Source organism: Narcine bancroftii, chromosome 12, assembly GCF_036971445.1.
Source record: "Narcine bancroftii isolate sNarBan1 chromosome 12, sNarBan1.hap1, whole genome shotgun sequence".
Taxonomy (NCBI): Eukaryota; Metazoa; Chordata; class Chondrichthyes; order Torpediniformes; family Narcinidae; genus Narcine; species Narcine bancroftii.
Window position 1 is genome coordinate 81,117,216 of NC_091480.1, and position 14,438 is coordinate 81,131,653.

Consider the following 14,438-nt stretch of genomic DNA (forward strand, 5'->3'; position numbering starts at 1 on the left):
AAAGATTTTAAAGTTCAACAAGAAGGACTTTAAAATTGACTTTTCAGACTCAATTTTAAACTGAAATAATTTTGGATTTTAACACACGCATATGCACACACACACATTTACATTAGTGCATAATGGGGTTAAATTTAGAGTTAAGTTTAGAGATAAGTAAGAAGTGTTATGATATTAATAGTTTAATAAAAGCTATTTTTTTAAATTTACCGTTGTCTGATGAATTTTCCATTGCTGTTCCTTTGTTAGTACTAATAATGTTTGTTAGTTCGTAACAACACAGGACCAAAGAACACTGCTTTGTTCAGTTGTACTTTTCAATTGTATGATAATAATAAAGTTGAACTTGTGTCACCCAGAGCAGCCACAGCATAATGTAGAAATCTATCCAACCTTGCTTAATAGATTTATTGAGGTCATCTCCACTGCTTCAATAGGCAGCAAATTCCGCACCCTCTGGGAAAAGCATTTCTCCTCATCTCCATCCTATATTTACTAGCCTGAACCTTGAGGCAATGATGTCTAGTTCTGATATCCCCTACCAAAGTAAAAACGTACCAACCTCAATTTTATCCATGGCTTTCATAATTTTTTTTTCGTGTTTTACTTCTGAATTAAAGAAAGTGGTCAGAACAGAAAACACAAGGATGGAGGAGAGAAATGTGTGATGAATAATGTCAGCCAGATTTGGACATTGAAAGGGAGGTCTAGTCTATGTGCTGAATCAAGATGTGCATTCTTCAGACGTACTCAGACAATAAATCTGAAATCTGAAAATCTTAAATCCGAAGAGCTGAATGGTGGAGATGCAGATTCAGATAAAATAGTCAAAGCCTCTGAGAAAGCCAGTCACAGACTGACCCTGTGACTTCTATATCGCTACATTCTGGTCACCCCATCACAGGAAGGATGTGGAGGATTTGGAAAGGGTACAGAAGATATTAGTGAAACATGGTAGGCTACAGATGCTGTGATTATAGTAAACACTGGATGCTGGAGGATCTTAGCTGGTCTTTTCAGCATCTAAAGGAGATAAAGATATGACTTGCAGACAAGGACACACTGACCTCTATCTGGCCAATTCCCATGAAAACTCATCAAACCACTGTATAATCCACCATCTCTGAACTCATCACTTCTGGTCACTTCCCTGGCATGTCCTCCAACCTTTTTGTTTCCTAACCCCTTACCACTTGTTTCTACCTCATACCCAAGATTCACAAACCCAATTGTCCTGGCAGACCCACTGTGTCCGTGTGTACCTCCCCCATTGAATTGGTCTCTGATTACCTTGACTCTGTTTTGCCCCCCTGGATCAGTCCCTCCCCATCTACATCCAGGACACTTCACACGCCCTCCAACAACTTCCAGTTCCCTGAACTTGTTCGCTTCATATTTACCATGGATATCCAATCATTATACACCCCCATTCCCAATACTGAAGGCCTCAAAGCCCTTTGTTTCTTTCTGGACCATAGAACCAAACAGTCCCCCTCCTCCACCACCCTCCTCCAGCTGGCAGAACCTGTCCTCACCCTCAATAATTTCTCCTTTGGCTAATCCCACTTTCTCTAGGTTAAAGGGGTAGCCTTGGGTACCTGCAGGGGCCCCAACTACACCTGCCTTTTTGTTGGCTACATGGAGCAATCCATGCTCCAAGCCTACACAGGCAAGGCCTCTCAACACTTCCTCCACTACATCGATGACTACTTTGGTGCTGCTCATGTACCCATTGACTTCATCCACTTCGCTGCCAACTTCCACCCCGACCTCAAATTCACTTGGTCCATCTCTTTCTAGCAATTCCACCATTCTACTACAGAAAATATTAACCAGGACCTCAGCGATAAAGACAGGTTGGACAGAATTCGGCTGTTTTCTCTGGAATATGAGGGGAGACCTGATAAAAAGCTTATAAAATGATGAGTAGCTTAGACAGTCAGAGGCTGGGACTCCAAGAGTTTATCCAATACACAAAACTGGATTGAAAGCGAGAGGAAAATCTAATTATATATTGATCAACAGCACTGTTGGTCACATTCACCCACCCCCCACTGCTGAATAGAAATGAAAGGCTTCATATGAATGAGGAGAAACTCATTGCATTCCAACCCTTCTCAGACTGACATGAAGATTTGGAACCTTGCTGACCTTATAGGCTGCCTTGATGCTCTCCATGCACATCATGTAGCAAGGCCATAAAATCCAACGGAGAAATTATAATTCACTTAACGCTGCTCAATATTTATTTCTTCCTGATAATAGGGAAATTCAATAACCCACGCACTAACTGTTCAGCTACTCTTCCTGTTTGTAAATCTACTGTTTACGATCCAGGGTGCATTGGATTTGAGCCTGGATCTGACTGCAGGCAGCAATAAAAATATTTCTTTATCAATATAACTGTTTACTAAGCTGATCAATACAGAGGAAAGTGTAGAATATTTAAATTGTATGAAACTAATGAGAGATACAGAAAGTATCAGGGTATAAGGGAGGCAAATGGAACTGTGAAGGAGATGGCAGAGTTACAGTGTGTTGATAAGACCATGCCTGAGTACTGAGCATAATTTTGGTCACTATTCAAAAATTGAACTAATTGGATCAGTAGTTTCTAAGAGAACGTCTTGGCACCTCACTGCAGCAGTCCATCGTTCAGGGTCAAGACAGTCACTGTCATCCTAGTAGCCAAGAGGGTGACAATACACCCTCAATGACTACTGCCCTGTGGCACTGATCTCTACCATTATGAAATGCTTCGAGTGTCTGGTGATGGAAGTCACCAATGCACATCTCCCAGAGATGCTGGACCCAATTCAAATCACCTACAGAAGAAACCATTCCACAGATGATGCTATAGCCCTTCACTCCATTATGACTCACCTCCTGGAGAAGCTGCCATCGCTAGGACTCAGCACCCCTCTCTGTAACTGGATTCTGGACTTCCTAATGGAAAGAGCACAGTCTGACCGGGTCAGTGACAGCGCATCGTCAAGCTGAGCCCTGGGGCACTCCAAGGCTGCGTGCTCACTCCACTCCTTTTCATGCTACTGATCCAATTCTGCATCACCTGATCCAGCTCAAAAAGTCATCAAGTTGGTAAAATACGGAGGAGTCACGTGATGGAGTAGTGGCCGGTCGGGAAAACCAGCCCTCTCCAGAAAAATAGGAAAAAAGTTAGGAAAAGACAAAGCACAACAAAAATAAAATATAAAAAATAGAAGATAAAGTTACAGAGAAGAGAAAGAAGATGGCACCCAAGAAGGAGAAAGTAAAAACAACTGAAAAAAAAGTAGAAAAGTCACTGGAGAAGAAAGAAGAAGGCCTTACCTGCAAGAAGGAACAGAGCTGTGGTGGCGAGGAGCACCTGATCCCCAAGGTTAGTGCCTGCCCTTCGGAGCCATGACCTCCTGATCGGTGGACTTAAAAAATGGCTATCGGAGCCAAACAAAAGAGCGCAACTGCGCATGAGCAATTAAAGGAAAAAGTGGACACCGATGGGAGGGGGGCTCAGCAGAGGAGTGGGCAGCCACAGCGCAAACAGCTGAGGGACGCCCGACACCAGGGCGCTCAGCTGGAGGACGAGGAAGGCAACAGAAGAGGAAGCGAGGAAACAGACGAGGGAGAAAGATGGAGGGGTGACTGACAAGAGGATCAATGACAGGAGGGCCGACAGACGAACATCCCAGGAGGGGAGGACCAACAGCAAGAGGCCCAGCAAGAGGAGGGCCGACAAAGAGATACAAGCAGCTCATTGGGAAAAACAGAAGAGACACAGACACAAAGAAGAGAAGAAGACACAAATACAGATGCAGACACAGAAGAAGAGGAAGAAGAAGACCAAGATCTTCACAGAGAAATAGAAGGTAAAACAGATGGACAGAATATAGATAAAGCTTTTTTTAAAGAACAAATGAGAGCATTAAAAGAATGGTTGTCATTAGAATTTAGTGCAATTAAAAGAAAAATGAAAAGAACAGAAGATAAAATGCAAAGGTTAGAACTGGTAATGACAGAAATAGGGAAATGAGTAGAAAATGTGGAAGAACGAGAAACAGCTGTAAAAATGGAAGTAAATGATTTAAGAGGAAAATTGGAAGTTACAAAAAAAATTAAAGAGACACAAGAGTTATTAGCTCAGTAAATTAATATGTTGGAAAATTATAGTAGGTGAAACAACATAAAAATAGTGGGCCTGAAGGAGGGTGAAGAAGGCACAGACATGAAGGAATTTATAAAAGGATGGATCCCGAAGGTCCTGGGAACGACAGAAATGCAGGAAGGAATGGAAATAGAAAGGGCACACAGAACACTAGCTCCAAAACCGCAGACACATCCAAAACCAAGATCCATCTTAGTAAAATTTTTGAGATACACGACAAGAGAAAATATACTGGAACAGGCAAGGAATAAAATTAGAGAAGACAATAAACCATTGGAATACAATGGTCAAAAAATATTTTTTTATCCAGACATAAGTTTTGAACTCTTAAGGAGGAGGAAGGAGTTTAATATAGCAAAATCGATCCTATGGAAAAAAGGTTATAAATTCATGTTAAGTCATTCAGCCGTGCTTAAAATATTTATACCCGCGAAGCAAAATAGACTGTTCTCAGATCCGGAGGAAGCACAAGAATTCGCAGAATGTTTGCAGGACAGAAGAAGAGATAAGGAGATGTAACAAGAATGAAGAGTGGTGATAAAGTATATATAAAGATGTAAAAGCAATGTATATGTAAAGAACTAAAGAGGGAAAAGAGAAGGGAAGGAAGTAAGGGGGGAGAAAAAGAAAGAGCTTTGTTATATGTGTAAAAAAGTGTTTTCTGGGGGGGCTGGGGGGAGAGGGAATAACCGTCACTGCAAAATCAGTTGACGCTTGCGAACAAGATTGCAATCCAAATGGAAAGGGGAGTTGTGGTTGCCCAGCAAGGGATAAGGGGCAGCTCAGAGAGGGCGGGGGGGGGGGGGCACTTGGGGTTAAGGTATTATTGGGTATGGGAACTGTTGGGGTATTTTATGTTTTAAATGTATTGTCGTACATTGAGTTTAATAAGGGAAAACTAAGAGATGAAAATGGGAAAAAGGGGGATGGAGGTGGTGAGGAAGTGGCAAGATATAAGATGGCAATGTTGAACTATATGACTATAAACATTAATGGAATACATAACCAAATTAAAAGGAAGAGGTTACTAAATTTATTGAAGAAGGAAAAAATAGATATAGCATTTGTGTAGGAAATGCATCTAACTGAAGTGGAACATAACAAATTAAAGAGAGACTGGGTAGGACACGTAGCAGCAGCATCCGATAATTCAAAAGCTAGATGTGTAGCCATACTAGTTAACAAAATTATACAAATCAAAATAGAGGAGGAAATAATAGATCCAGCAGGGAAGTATGCAACGATAAAGTGTCAAATATACTCAGAATTTTGGAATTTGCTCAATATATATGCACCTAACGAGGAGGATCAAAAGTTTATGCAGGATATTTTTTTGAAGATTGCAGACACACAAGGAAATATATTGATAGGAGGGGATTTTAACCTTAATTTGGATCCAATGTTGGATAAAACTGGACAAAAGACAAGCAAAAAGAATAAAGTAGCCAAATGTATGGTTAAATCAATGCAGGAAATGAAACTTATGGATATATGGAGGAGGCAAACCCAAGAGAGAGGGAATATTCATATTATTCAAGTAGGCATAAAACATACTCAAGGATTGATATGTTTTTGTTGTCGGCCCATATTCAAGGAAGAGTTAGGAAAACTGAGTATGAATCTAGACTACTATCTGATCATTCACCCCTGTTATTAGCAATAGAACTGGAGGACATCCCACCAAGAACGTATTAAACTCCATGCATTTAAAAGACAGGAATTTAGAGAATTTATTGAGTGCCAAATTAAAATGTACTTTGAAATAAATACGGAATCAGTGAAAGACAAATTTATATTATGGGTTGCAATGAAAACCTTCATTAGGGGGCAGATAATAAGTTATGTAACTAAGATGAAAAAGGACTACAATCGGGAAATAGAACAGTTGGAAAGGGAGATAGTAAGTACTGAAAAAGAACTAGCAACAATGGACGATATAACAAAAAGAAGAGAATTGGCGGACAAAAAAATAAAATACGAAACATTACAAACATATAAGGTGGAGAAGAACATAATGAAAATAAAACAAAAGTATTATGAGCTAGGAGAAAAAAAAACACACAAAATATTAGCCTGGCAACTTAAAACAAGCTGAAAGAACTGTATTGGCATCAAGGAAAAAGCACAAACAAATTACATATAATCCAATAGAGATTAATGAGAACTTTAAGGAATTTTATGAACAATTATACCAAACTGAGAACGAGGGGAAAGATGATAAAATTGAACTGCCGAAATTGCAAGAAGAGGAACAAACAAACTAATAAAACTATTTGAAATAGTGGAAGTACAGGATATATTAAAAAAGCTGCCAAACAATAAAACACCAGGAGAGGATGGATTTCCAATAGAAGTAATGAACCAGATAGAAGAAACACAAAACTTGCCAGATTCATGCAAGACAGGAATAATTACAGTAACACCAAAGACGGGGAAAGATCCATTAAAACCAGCATCATATAGTCCAATATCTCTACTTAATTCAGATTATACGATAATAGCAAAATTATTAGCAAATAGATTGGCCAATTGTGTACCAAAAATAGTAAAACAAGATCAAACTGGATTTATTAAGAAAAGATGAACAGCGGATAATGTCTGTAAACTTATTAATCTAATTCATGCAGTTCAAGGAAATATGAAACCAACAGTGGCTGTTGCTTTAGACGCAGAAAAAGCTTTTGACAGAGTAGAGTGGAACTACTTATTTAAAGTATTACAGAAGTTCAATCTACCAGAAAAATATATAAATTGGATTAAGGCATTGTATAACTGGACCATTGGCAAAGGTTGCAGCAAATGGATATGTATCGAATCAGTTTAAATTAAGTAGGTCAACTAGACAGTGATGTCCATTATCCCCCTCATTGTTCACCTTAGCAATAGAACCTTTGGCAGAACTGATAAGAATAGAAAATAAAATAAAAGGAATAAAAATAAAGGAGAAGGAGTATAAAATCAACTTATTTGCAGATGACATCATAGTATATCTAACAGAACCAGAGATATAAAAAAAATTACATAAGAAATTGAAGGAATATGGAGAAATATCAGGGTACAAGATCAACACAAATAAAGTGAAGTGATGCCAATGAGTAACGTGGATTATACAGAATTTAAAAAAAAATCACCATTTAAATGGCAAGCAGGTATCAGGTTAGATAATAACTTAAGCCACTTGTACAAACTAAATTATCAGCCACTAATAAAGAAATTGCAGGAAGACTTAGAACATTGGAAAGAATTACCCCTAACGTTGATAGGGAGGCTAAACTGCATTAAAATGAATGTGTTCCCAAGGATACAATACTTATTTCAAACGTTACCAATTCCTTTAACTGATGTTTTTTTAATGAACTAAAGAGAATAATAAGGAAATTCTTGTGGAAAGAGAGGAAACCAAGGGTAGCATTAGATAAATTAACAGAGAGGTATAACCAAGGTGTATTGCAGTTAACAAACTTTAGAAATTATTATTGAGCCGAACAATTAAGGTATTATCCGATTTTTACCAGACAAGGGAAAAACCAGACTGGACTAAGAAAGAACTAGATAAAATAGGGGAGAAGGTATTGGAACATATACTTTATAAGTGGGATGAAAAGTTGGTGCAATATAAAAGCTCATCAGTATTGCATCATTTACTTAATATATGGAAGAAGATCCACTTAGAAAGGAAAAAAACGAATGACCAAATACAAAAATTATTATTGACGCAAAATCCACTAATCCCTTTTACAATAGATAACCCTTCCTTTAGAGAATGGGAGAGAAAAGGAATCAAAAGAATAGAAAATTGTTTTTTGGGAAATAATCTATTAACATTTGAATAGTTGAAGTACAAATATGGAATAACTCATGGTACAATATTTGGATATCATCAATTGAAAGCTTATTTAAAGGATAAATTGGGAAACAGGTTGAGATTACCAGAAGGAAGCAGCTTTGAATATGTGATTACAGACACAATGATAATTAAAAGATTTATAACAAACATGTACATTAAGCTGCAAGATAAGGAAAATGATGAAATAAGCTATAAACCTAAACAAAAGTGGGAAAAGGATTTAAACATCAAGATATAAAATGAAGTATGGGAAAAGTTATGTTCTGGAACTATGAAGAATACAATAAACACAAAGTTACGCATGATACAGTATAATTAGTTACACAGGGTATATACCACTCCTCAAAAATTAAAAGAATGGGATCCAACATTATCAGATAGATGTTTTCACTGTAACAAGAAAATGGGAACAATACATGCAATTTGGGAATGTACGAAAGTGAATACGTTTTGGGAAGATCTAAATCAGATATTAAATAAAATTACAAAAAAAAACATAATAAAAAATCCAGAGATCTTTCTTTTAAGTAACATAAGAAATAAAGAATTAGGTTTCAAATTGGATAGAGCACAAAAAAATTCATTATGATAGCCTTAGCAGTAGCAAAAAAATGTATAATGTCAACTTGGAAAATGGAAGAGAGCCTGAGAATACAGCAATGGTATATGGAAATGAATAAATGTATTCCATTGGAAAAAATAACATAATTTAAAAAATAAAGTTACATTGTTTGAACAAATTTGGGAACCATACATGGAACATAACAGAGAGGGCTTGCCTTGGGCCTCCATCCCCTAAAATGAAAATGATAAGAAGACAAAACGATGAGATTCAGTGTGTACGAAATAGATGACGCATTTTTCTTGTTTATTTTCCTTTGTGTGAAGATATTGTTTTATGGTTTTATTGTATTGTATATGTTGAATATTTATGGGTTTTGGAGGGGGGTGGGAAGAGGGGAGGGAGAGTAAGGGGGAAAAAAGGGAGAAAATGCTACTGTGTAAATTTAATGAGAAACGTTTGTGCATATTTTGGTTGATATGGTTCACAGTGTGAGAAATAAAAAATTATTTTAAAAAAGTTGGTCGAATGCGCAACAGCAGTTGGCCTCATCAGAAACAGTAATTAGTCACACTATTGAGAAGAGGTGGAAAATATTGTCATATGGTGAGACAGTAACAGTCTGAGTCTCAACATGGACAAGAAAATGGAGATGATTGTGGACTTCAGGAGGACCAGGAACATCACCCTCCACTACACATCAACAACTTTGTAATGGAGAGAATGAAGAGCACCAACCTCTTTGGAGTTCACTTAGCTGTGACCTATCATGGGCACACATCTCCTCACTTGTCAGGAAGATGCAACAGTGGCTGCATTTCCTGAGAAGACTGAAGCGGACAAGGCTGCCTACCAGCCACCAGTCTGTCAACCTTCTACAGGAACTCTATCAAGAGCGTCCTGGTCGGCTGCATTACAGTGTAATACAGTTGCTGAAGGGAAATGGATCAGAGGTCAATCCACAGGATCATAAGAATGGCAGAGAGGATCACTGGAGTCTCCCTCCCACCTCCCGATCATTGTCTGAAGAGGGTGGGCAAAATCACTGAGGACCCCTTCCACCCTGCACAAAGCATCTTTCAGCTGCTCCCGTTAGGAAAGACATACAAGAGTATTAGAGCCAGCACCACCAGGCTGAGGAACAGCTTCTTCCCACGGGCAGTGAGAACACTGAATGACAAAAGGAACTGCTCACACTAACCATCCGAAGCTCTCATATTCATAAAACAATATTTATTTATTTGTTTATATGAATACTCATCTTGTATATGTATTGTTTGCTTGTTTGTGTGTTATGTCTGGTTGTGTGTCTACTTGTTAAAAGGACCGGAGAAGGCTGTTTCAGCTGATTGTACCTGCGCAATTAGGTCACAATAAATTTGATTTGAAGGCCCATTCTGATGATTTCTGGAACGATCATATGAAAAAAGGTTCAGCAGAATGGACCAACCCTCAATGGAATTCAGAAGAATCAGATGCAATTTATTGACAGGACAGCTGAAAGAAAGAATGTTTCTCCTTCTCATTCCATAAGAAGATTGTGTCCTCTGGAGTATAGAACTAGAGGACACAATCTGCCTTTGGAATAATGACCAATCTGAAATGGGGATGAGGAAGAATTATTCACTTGGATGTCTTGACTCTTTGGAATTCCCCCTCATGGAAGACTCATGCTATAGATTTAAATTAATTCCCAGCTGTAGAGCACTTAATGGTCTGGGATCAGTCAGTAAAATGTGAGGCAAATGATCAAATCAATGTTAATCTTGTTGAATGGATTGGACGATATGACCCGCTTCACAGAATCAGGTTTTTTTGTTGTAAACATATGACACAACATTAGTTGTTTTGGAGCAGTGTTATTGTGCAATACAGGTGCAAAACTGATATAAATTACAGTTCCATAAATCCAAAATTTAAAGAATAAATAATTAATGCAAAAAAAGTAGGGTAGTAGCCATATGTTCATTGTCCACCCAGAAATCTGATGGCGGAAGGGAAGAAGCTGTTTTTGTAACATTGAGTGTGCATCTTCTGGCTCCTGTCCCTCCTTCCTGATGGTAGCAGTGAGAAGAGGACAGTACCTGAGTGGTGAAGGTCCTTGATGATAGAGGCTGCTTTCTTGAGCTACCTCCTCTTAAAGATGTCCTTAATGTGTTTTAGATGTGGCATGATATTAGTACTTTTATAGTAATATTCTACCTGGTTATGCATGAAATGAAGTCCTTTTTGGATAAATTTGGAGGAATTATTAACCAAAATAATGGGGCTGGTCTTCCCTCTTGATCTGCAGTTGTTCCTTTTGTGGAATTTGGCTGTCATGAATATTAACTTCTCCAAAAGTAAATCCAACTTTATTAAAATCGCTTTGGCAACAGCCAGGAAATGTATAGCGTTAACATGGAAATCTGATTCCCTCGTACATGTTGATTGTTGGAATATGGAAATATAAGATTGGGTACATCTGGAGAAAATTATTTAAAATCTTTAAAATGAATATAATATGTTCATAGATATTTGGCAGCTTTATTTGAATTATTTAAATGCCCGGATAGTTTATTCTATCTATTAAATATTTAATTTTCATCCCTTATTAGTAATTTAATATTTTCATTTCTTTTTTGGTTGTATTAAATGTTAATGCCAGCTCTTTCCCCTTTTTCTTCTTCTCCCCCTCTGTCCACTGTTTGTTTTCCATTCTCTGAAGGTATGGAAAGGTTAGTTCGAGGCTTAATGTGCCTTTTAAGGATATAATATTTTTGTAAATGTATATATTTGTATATACATTCATTGAATCGTGTGTGTGATAGATTCTTAAATATTAAATAAAATATATTAAAAAGAGATGTCCTTAATGAAATGGACTAATGCCTATGATGGTCCTGGCCATCCCTCTGTAGCCTTTTTCCTGTGCATTGGCACCAACATTCAGCCAGAATGTTCTCCACAGTCCACCTGTAGAAACTTGCAAGAAGCTTTGGTGATGTCCCAAATCTCTTCAAACTCCACCAAATACAGTCTCTGGCTTGCCTTATTTATGATTGCATTGACATGATGGCCCCAGGATAAATGTTCACACCCAGGAACTTAAAGTTCCTTACCCTCTCCACTGCTGACCCCTTGATAAGGACTGGGCCATGTTCTCCTGATTTCCCCTTCCTGAGGTCCTCAGTCAGTTCCTTAGTTTTGCTAACATTGAGTACAAGGATGTTGTTGTGATACTATTACACTCCCTCATTGCTCTCATTCTGCTGACAACCATGGTGTCTTTGGCAAATTTGTAGATGGCATTTGAATTATGTCTAGCCACCCAGTCATGAGTGTAGAGAGTAGAGTAGTGGGCTAAGCACACATCCTTGAAATGCACCTGATGATGTTGTTACCGATCTGCACTGATTCTCCTGCTTTTAATTATCTCAGACTGACCGTACCTTGCCCATGTCTGTATTTCCCCTTGTTTATTGTATGACTACTGGGCGGGAAGAAATGCTACATCGGCACCTTCACTCAGCCACACCACTAGGACTCCCAACTTTTTTTTTTTGTCATGTCTTTTTTTAAATTTTTTTATAATTTTTTATTTTTCACACCATAAATCACATTAACCATGATACACATTTTTTCCTTTTCACACATATACAATGTCATTTTCTCCCCCTCCCCCCTCCCTCCTCCCCTCCCACCCTCCCCACCTCCCCCCTCCCGTCCATTTAAGGTATAAAATCTAGGATACATTAAACCAGTCAGACAATGTTGTCATTCAATAAAAATACACCAGAAATTCCACTGAGTCCATTCTTTTCATTTCCTTTTCCTTCTGTTAACTTAGGTAATGATTGTCCCCGGTAGGTTTTCGCTATTGTATTTAATGTAAGGCTCCCATATTTGTTCGAATATTTCAATATTATTTCTTAAACTATATGTTATTTTTTCTAATGGAATACATTTATTCATTTCTATATACCATTGTTGTATTTTCAAATTATCTTCCAATTTCCAGGTTGACATAATACATTTTTTTGCTACGGCTAGAGCTATTTCCCCATTAATGAGGTTACCACAGAATGGCAGTCTTCAGACTTTCATAATCTCTGAACTCACATACTGTACACAGAGTCTCTACCACATGAGCTGTTGCTCAGCCTATTCCCGACAGTTCTAGAGAGACACTGCAAGGTCAGACAGTCCTCAGATCAGCAACATCTCTGCTTTAGAAATAGATCCACCACTGTCTGACATGCTTTGGTGGGATTAACCTGATATCGGCAGATGGCGGAACTGATCAATTCTCCTTTCACCATTTGTTCATTTCACTGCTTCCATTCGGTCAGTAGGTTTGGGGCAGTATCCTAATGACGGACAGTGTGTTGTACTGACCCTCGTTGGGGGTTGGTCCCATACACACTGACCCTCCCCCAGTGAGGGTCAGCGTGTATGGGACAGTGCATGGACTGTCTCCTATTGTGGGTTAATGTGTGAGGGACTGTTGTCCAGGAGAGTCAGTTTATGAAGATGGCTGGATGCTCAAACTATACTGCAGTGATGTCCTGGGGTGGATGATTGACCTCCAACAAACACAATCATTCGCAAGACAGGATTCCCACTCTTGGAGTGTTTAGTTTGTTGACATGAGTTTATTGTCATATATAAAAGTACCATTTACAGATGTACACACACCCCTCCCCCTTCATCACACCCCTCCCCTCCATCACACATCCCTCCTCTCCATCACACACCCCTCCCCCTTCATCACACACCCATCTCCTCCATCACACACCCCTCCCCCCTTCATCACACCCATCCCCTCCATCACACACCCCTCCCCTCCATCACACACCCCTCCTCCCTTCATCACACCCCTCACCTCCATCACACACCCCTCCTCTCCATCACACACCCCTCCCCCTTCATTACACAGCCCTCTCCTCCATCACACACCCCTCCCCCCTTCATCACACCCATCCCCTCCATCACACACCCCTCTCCTCCATCACACACCCCTCCCCCTTCATCACACCCATCCCCTCCATCACACCCCTCCCCTCCATCACACTTCCCTTCCCCCTTCATCACACCCTTCCCCTCCATCTCACACACCCCTCCCCCTTCATCACACACCCCTCCCCTCCATCACACACCCCTCCCCTCCATCTCACACACCCTTCCCTCCATCACACACCCCTCCCCTCCATCACACACCCCTCTCCTCCATCACACACCCCTCTCCCCTTCATCATACCCCTCCCCTCCATCAAACACCCCTCCTCTCCATTACACACCCCTCCCCTTCATCACATCCCCTCCCCTCCATCACACACACACACCCCTCTCTTCCTTCACACACCCTTTCCCCTTCATCTACACCTCCACTGCTTCAGAAAAACAGCCAAAACATTAAAGACTCATTCCACCCAGCCACACTTTCTTCAGACCTCTCCCATTGGCACCTCGGCTCTGTCCATCACAATAGCGTGGCTCTCCCAGTGACCACCCATTTCCATTCCCCATACCAGTCCCTTGCAGACACGTTTCTCATTGGTCTCATGCAATGCCAGATTAAGACCACCTGAAAATCGGAGGAACAACACCTCATCTTCCGACTGGGCACTCTCCAACCAGATGGCATTAATATCGACCTCCAGCTTTCATTAAATGCACCCTATCGCCTTTCCCTAGTTCTGTCTCTTCCTTTTCCCTGTCTCATTCGCACAGACATAATCACCTCTTCCCTTATCTTATCCAATGAACACCTATTGTTGGTCTGGACTCCTCCCCCCACCCAGTACTGTCTCTGTTCTGAGATTTTCTGTTCTTTGCTCATTTTAATTATTATTTGCTTTTTTTTTTTATTTTTTAAATTTTTTATT